The sequence below is a fragment of the Lissotriton helveticus genome, chromosome 10 (genome assembly GCF_964261635.1).
Source record: "Lissotriton helveticus chromosome 10, aLisHel1.1, whole genome shotgun sequence".
NCBI classification, from domain to species: domain Eukaryota; kingdom Metazoa; phylum Chordata; class Amphibia; order Caudata; family Salamandridae; genus Lissotriton; species Lissotriton helveticus.
Window position 1 is genome coordinate 1569001 of NC_136071.1, and position 6000 is coordinate 1575000.

The following is a 6000-nucleotide window of genomic DNA, read 5'->3' on the forward strand; positions in this document are numbered from 1 at the left end:
GTTGCTTCACAGAGTCCATCAAAGCATGTACATATCTCCCTAGCAGACAAGTAGCATTAGTAGATTTTAGAGCCATGCTACTTGATGAGAAAATCTTTTTAGCAGATTGGTCCAACTTCTTTGAGTCCTTGTCTGCTGGTACTTGAGGAAATGAACCTGCCGATCTGTTGGAACAAGCGGCCTGTACCACCAAGCTCTCAGGAGAAGGATGTGAAGAGAGGAACTCGGGGTCACCAGGTGCCACTCTGTAACGTCTCGCTACAGATCTGGAAACCGCCGGAGCAGTCAAAGATTTCTTCCAAACTTCCATTATTGGCTCAGTTAAAGCCTCAGTGAATGGAAGTGTAGGCTCTATAATGGATGAGGGTGAATGTAAAACCTCTGTAAGAATATTAGGTTTGTATTCAACAGTAGGTAATGTCAGATTAAGTAGATCTGCAGCCTTTCTAATCACAGTGTGGTAAGGTGTCACGTCCTTTGACGGTGTATCAGAAACTGATGGTAAACCCCATTCCGGAGAAAGTTCTAGACCACTGGCACTATGAAGGTCGTCAAAACAGTCTCCTTGATCCAGAAGTTCACCTTCCTCCACTTCAGGATCTTCGAACTCCTTTTCTTCCAAGAGGCGTTGAGCTCTGCGCCTCGACCATTCGATACGAATCGAAGTCGATGGATCCGGCAACGACTCCGACGGAGTCGGACCCGGCGTCGAGTGAGGAGCCGGGGCAGCAGGAGGATGAGATTCACGAATCGGCGTGGTACCTCGATTAGACTCACGAGGTCAATCCGGAGTTGGCGAAGCCGTATGCGGAGTCGACGACCTCGGTGGAGCCGTACCGAGCCAAGGTGTAAAAGGCGTCGGCATAAACGGCATAAAGGGAGCCGGGGCGTAAGATTGAGGAATGCCCAAGTTGAAAGACAATGGACCCACGGGACCAACTGGTGCACCAGTGGGGTACATTGCTCTAGTATAGACTCCAAACAGCGCATTAAGAAAATGCAAGGGGTCTTGTCCCGGACCAGGAAAGGGAGGATACGAACCAGTTGGTTGTTCCGAAGGAGGTTGCTCCGACATCGGTTCATCCTGGTTTACAGGGACTTCTACCGGAGTCGAAGTCTGAGGAACTTCTTCTTCTACTTCATGATACGAAGAATGGTGCGATTCCGGATCAGGTTCTTGTTCCGGCGTCGGGGAACCTCGAAGAGATTGCAAAGGAGAAGGAGATACAAAGTCCTTATGATGTCTTCGAGACTTTTTCTTTGAATCCGAAGAATCTTTACCAGAGTGATGTCTCGAGCTATGTTTTCTCCTCTTGTGTTTCTTTTTTGAAGAGCCAGAAGCATGACCCGAAGCCGATTTGGATCCGGATCTTGACCTTTCCCTGGACCTCGACCTCGCTCTGGACCTCGACCTCGATCTCGACTTCGATCGCGACTTCTGTCTCGACTTCGAACGTCTGGACGTCGATCTCGAAGATCTATCAGCTTCTCTTCCTTTTACCTTCGCTAGAAGAAGTTTAGCTTCACGTTCACGTAAAGCCTTAGGGTTCATTTTGAAGCAGGATCGACAGTTCTTAACGTCATGGTCTGATCCAAGGCACCATAAACAATCACCATGCGGATCGGTGATCGACATCATGCGAGCGCATGACCCACACTGTTTGAACCCTGTCTTCCTCGACGACATTCTCGACGAAGAAGGAACACTCAACAGATGAAATAGTAACACTAAACAAAAGAAGATACTAAGTATCGCAGAAGATCCCAGAAACCATTAGCGTCGACGACGCAGAAAAAAGGGAACTGACGTCATCACGCCGACGTGGGTCTTATAAGGAGTCGGTGACGTCAGACGGAGTCGCGCGCGATGTCGTGCTCCTATGACGTCGTCCACGCCGGCGTGCTACGAAGAACATTTCTGAACGTTGCTGACGCAAGGGGGATATTCACAAGGTGAGGAATCCACACAGCAGATGTATCTATCAGAAAAATGCTTTCATTCCAGTGTCCAGAGAAATGCCATACTTGTCTGCAGGGTCACCCGCTGATAGCAACGTAGTGCACTACCCTGGCCGGTGGATGTGAAAATTGGATACTCCCAGACTATCTCTCACCTCCAGTTCTGTAAAAAGCTAAAGACATATCTATTCTGTTGAACATCCTTTAGCTACCTTCTCCTTTTTTCCTAACGCAAGAACACCTTCGGGTGACAGAAGTGCTATTCAAATAAATGAATAAATAAATACTTGATTTTGTGGTTTAATTTTTTTTTAAAGTCAGTCTTTAACTAGATGTTCCATCCAAATTCCATTAGTCAGCTGGCCGGATCTGATATCTGTTGATCTTGTGAAGCTGCTGGACTCGTTGGATTCCTGGAGGGATCTAGGACAGTTACCAGGTTGAGGCCGCGGTTTCTTCGCCTCCATGGATGTTCTGTCCCAAGCGATCAACACTTAGACCGGGTGTAAATCTAGGGGTCAGAAAAAAAGATAATCCTCCAAGTGTACACACACTAGTTGGAAGTGCTGACCTGGCAGGGTACCGAAAAGATTCTGAATGAACGAGACGGCAGCCGTTCAAGCACTGGCACAGCCAACACCGACAACCATGGGTCAGAACTGGAGGCAACATCATGCGGTCCGGTATGAGGGCGCAGACTGAGGACATTCAGGGAAACAAATCACCTATTGGGACTCAAGAGCCGCCACTCAGGGACCCTTGAGGCAACACTGGCAGTACTGAGAGGACCTGTGACCGTCCCAGGCGAGGGGAGCCGCCTCCTGTCCAGGGGAGTCCTAGATGAGAGTAGCTGTCACCCCCAGGTTTCTTTTGTAGAGTCAGCCAGTGGGGAGCAAAGAGTCACCCCTTGAGAACAGCAAGAGCTTCAGCACATGAGCTTATTTAAACTCCTCCGGCTGACTGTTGCGCGTCAAAGGGAATACCTGCTATTACCAAGGACGCGTCAGAGAATCACCTGCAAAGGAAACCAACACAGACGCGTCAGATGGAAGGCAGCTGAGCCCCTTTCCAGATGCCTCCCAGAACATCTGCACTGTTTGACCGGACCTGAGAGGAACTCCTGGGATTAGCCTGGTCAGAGAACTCATTCTCGAATGGATTGAGAACCTCGACATCCAGCCAGGAAAAAACGAGGACGCTGTACTGGGGCTGTCCGGCAGATCTAGGGCAACGTGGGTGGGGCTGCAAACAGGGATGCCGGTAAGCCAGAATCCAAAAAGCATTGGCAAAAACAACAGGTCTTGCCTATGTGAGATCTATTTATTGGTTTTGTTGGAGTGGAGTGCCATTGTGTGGAGTGGAGTGGCACTGGGTGGTGGGGAGAAAAGTTTTGTGGTGTGCAGTGGAGTAGAATTGTGTGACATGAAGTGGAATTGTGTGGAGTGGTATTGTGTGATGTGGAGTTGAATTGTACGACATGCAGTGGAATCGTTTTGCATGGAATTATGTGGCGTGGAATGGAAACCGAGTGCCTTGGCGTGGAACTGAGTAGCATGGAATTGAAATGTGTGGAGTAGAATTGTTTGCATGAAGTGCAATTGTGTGGAGTGGAATTGTGTGGAGTGGAATTGTGTGGAGTGGAATTGTGTGGTGTGGAGTGGAATTGTGTGGAGTGGAATTGTGTGGGGTGGAATTGTGTGGTGTGGAGTGGAATTGTGTGGAGTGGAATTGTGTGGAGTGGAATTGTGTGGAGTGGAATTGTGTGGAGTGAAATTGTGTGGAGTGGAATTGTGTGGAGTGGAATTGTGTGGTGTGGAATTGTGTGGTGTGGAGTGGAATTGTGTGGAGTGGAATTGTGTGGTGTGGAATTGTGTGGTGTGGAATTGTGTGGTGTGGAGTGGAATTGTGTGGAGTGGAATTGTGTGGTGTGGAATTGTGTGGTGTGGAGTGGAATTGTGTGGAGTGGAATTGTGTGGTGTGGAGTGGAATTGTGTGGAGTGGAATTGTGTGGAGTGGAATTGTGTGGAGTGGAATTGTGTGGTGTGGAGTGGAATTGTGTGGAGTGGAATTGTGTGGAGTGGAATTGTGTGGTGTGGAGTGGAATTGTGTGGAGTGGAATTGTGTGGGGTGGAATTGTGTGGTGTGGAGTGGAATTGTGTGGAGTGGAATTGTGTGGAGTGGAATTGTGTGGGGTGGAATTGTGTGGTGTAGAGTGGAATTGAGTGGAGCGGAACATTTCTGCAAAAAGTGGTTTGTTTATAAATAAATGTGTTTGAGACGGGGAGGGGCTAGTGGGCGAAGGAGCAACATATATTGTACCGGGTGGGGGAGGAGATGGAGCCAGATTGCGGCAGTGCTGTGGCGCTACAAATGTTAAAAGCCTTCCCCAACAGGAGCAGCAAACATGCTCCGTGCTCAATCATGATAGAGAATAATAGTCAGTAACAATCACCTCGTTGTGAGAACCAGCGAACAGATCTGACTGTCGGGGGTTTAAAGCAAAGATATTCCAGAATTGAAAACCAGGAAGCTCTATGACAACTCTCTGAGACGTTGTGGGGGAGAAGGGAGGAAGGGGAGACGCATCACGGACAAGGGGCGAGTGAATGGGAGAGGAAGAAGAAACAGTCCCTGAAACTCAGCGTGAGCTGTGGACAGGGCCTAATAAAGGTGAATCAATCTGTGCTTGGTCCATGCTCCACAGAAAGAAAATGAAGTGATGATGGGTACTTGATGGCCAATCAGGAGGCAGCAAATACGATTGACAATGATGCCAATGAATGATAAACAATGGTCGGGCGCCAGGCTGTTGGCCAGCAAGATCTAAAAATGGGCAGAGGTGACCCTTGTGCACCTCATAAGAATTCTTCAAATACTTTAAAAAGGAGGAGTGTGGTGAGAAATGGAAAATAAAAACAAAATGCAGATCTTAAAACCAAAAAGAACAGTCATGAGACCCAAAGGGTGCGAGGAGTCAAGAATGAAAGTAATCAAAAGGCTTTGCAATCACAAAAGCAGTACTGGGTACCCCTGGTCTATGGGAAACATGTAGCAAAGCAAATCTGTACCTCTGTAAAGGTTTAAAGTTAATTTACTATGTGTTTCTCCATACATTTTGTGCAGCAGGTAGTAGTGAGATTGGTCAGCAGTTTACAGAGGACCTGATCCTCTCCTAGTCTCCACTGACATGAGCGCTGTCCCTTTACTACATGAAGGAAGAAAGGACTCGTGTGAAGGAGCACAGGGCAGTGACAGGTTGGGGCCTGGGAGCACCATGGGCCTCCCGCTCTCCGGCTCCGCGGGTTACTGCTGAGCTCTCTTACAGAACGGTGACACTCCTGATACCAAGTCTCTCCACAGCACACCACACACTCAAGACTGGCAGGACCAGCAACATAAGAATATAGTATTTTCTTTGCAGCTAATTTAGAAATGTTATGAACTGCTGCATATTTTTGCCTCTTTTTGTAGGTCTACTCCTGAAGCATCTTTTGAAGTAGGAGGATTTAAAAACAACAACAACTCACACGTGGAAACTATTCTAAAGACTTTGGACTGTGGCTTCACTGTATGTTAATATTTTGAATTTATCATATATACAGGAGCAATGTTTGGGGATTGGTGAGGGAAGGACAGGTGATGAAAGGGTGAGGAAACAGAGGTTAGGAAGCAGAGTTGGTGACGGGAACTGGTAACAAGCAGGACTTGGGGATTAGGAAGTAAGGGATGGGAGAGGACAGCACAGGACTGGGGGGAGGCTGGGGTTTGCGATGAGATGGCAGAGGACGGGTGAGTGGGGGCATGGGGATGAAGGCGGAAGCATTCAGGTGGGGGTACACACAGTTGGGGAGGGCTGGTGACGGGGTGATGTGCTAAAAGGGATTGTGCAGTCTGCACAGGGTTTGAGACTGCACTCTTACACAAGAAGTCATCCCATTGAGGGGATGGATTTAGTGGAGGGCTCAGGTTGACGTTTGGTAAAGGACTCTTGCAGTATCGCAGGTCAAGGTCCATAATAGATGCGCGTCAGAGGCAGAGAAG

At 48.3% G+C, this 6000-nt stretch overlaps 1 protein-coding gene across 4 annotated transcripts in view; it reads right to left on the reverse strand.

The window, feature by feature from the left end:
• The window catches only part of FAM3A (FAM3 metabolism regulating signaling molecule A), a 154050-nt gene that overhangs the window by 22348 nt on the left and 125702 nt on the right, over positions 1-6000 (reverse strand). The window lies entirely within an intron of this gene.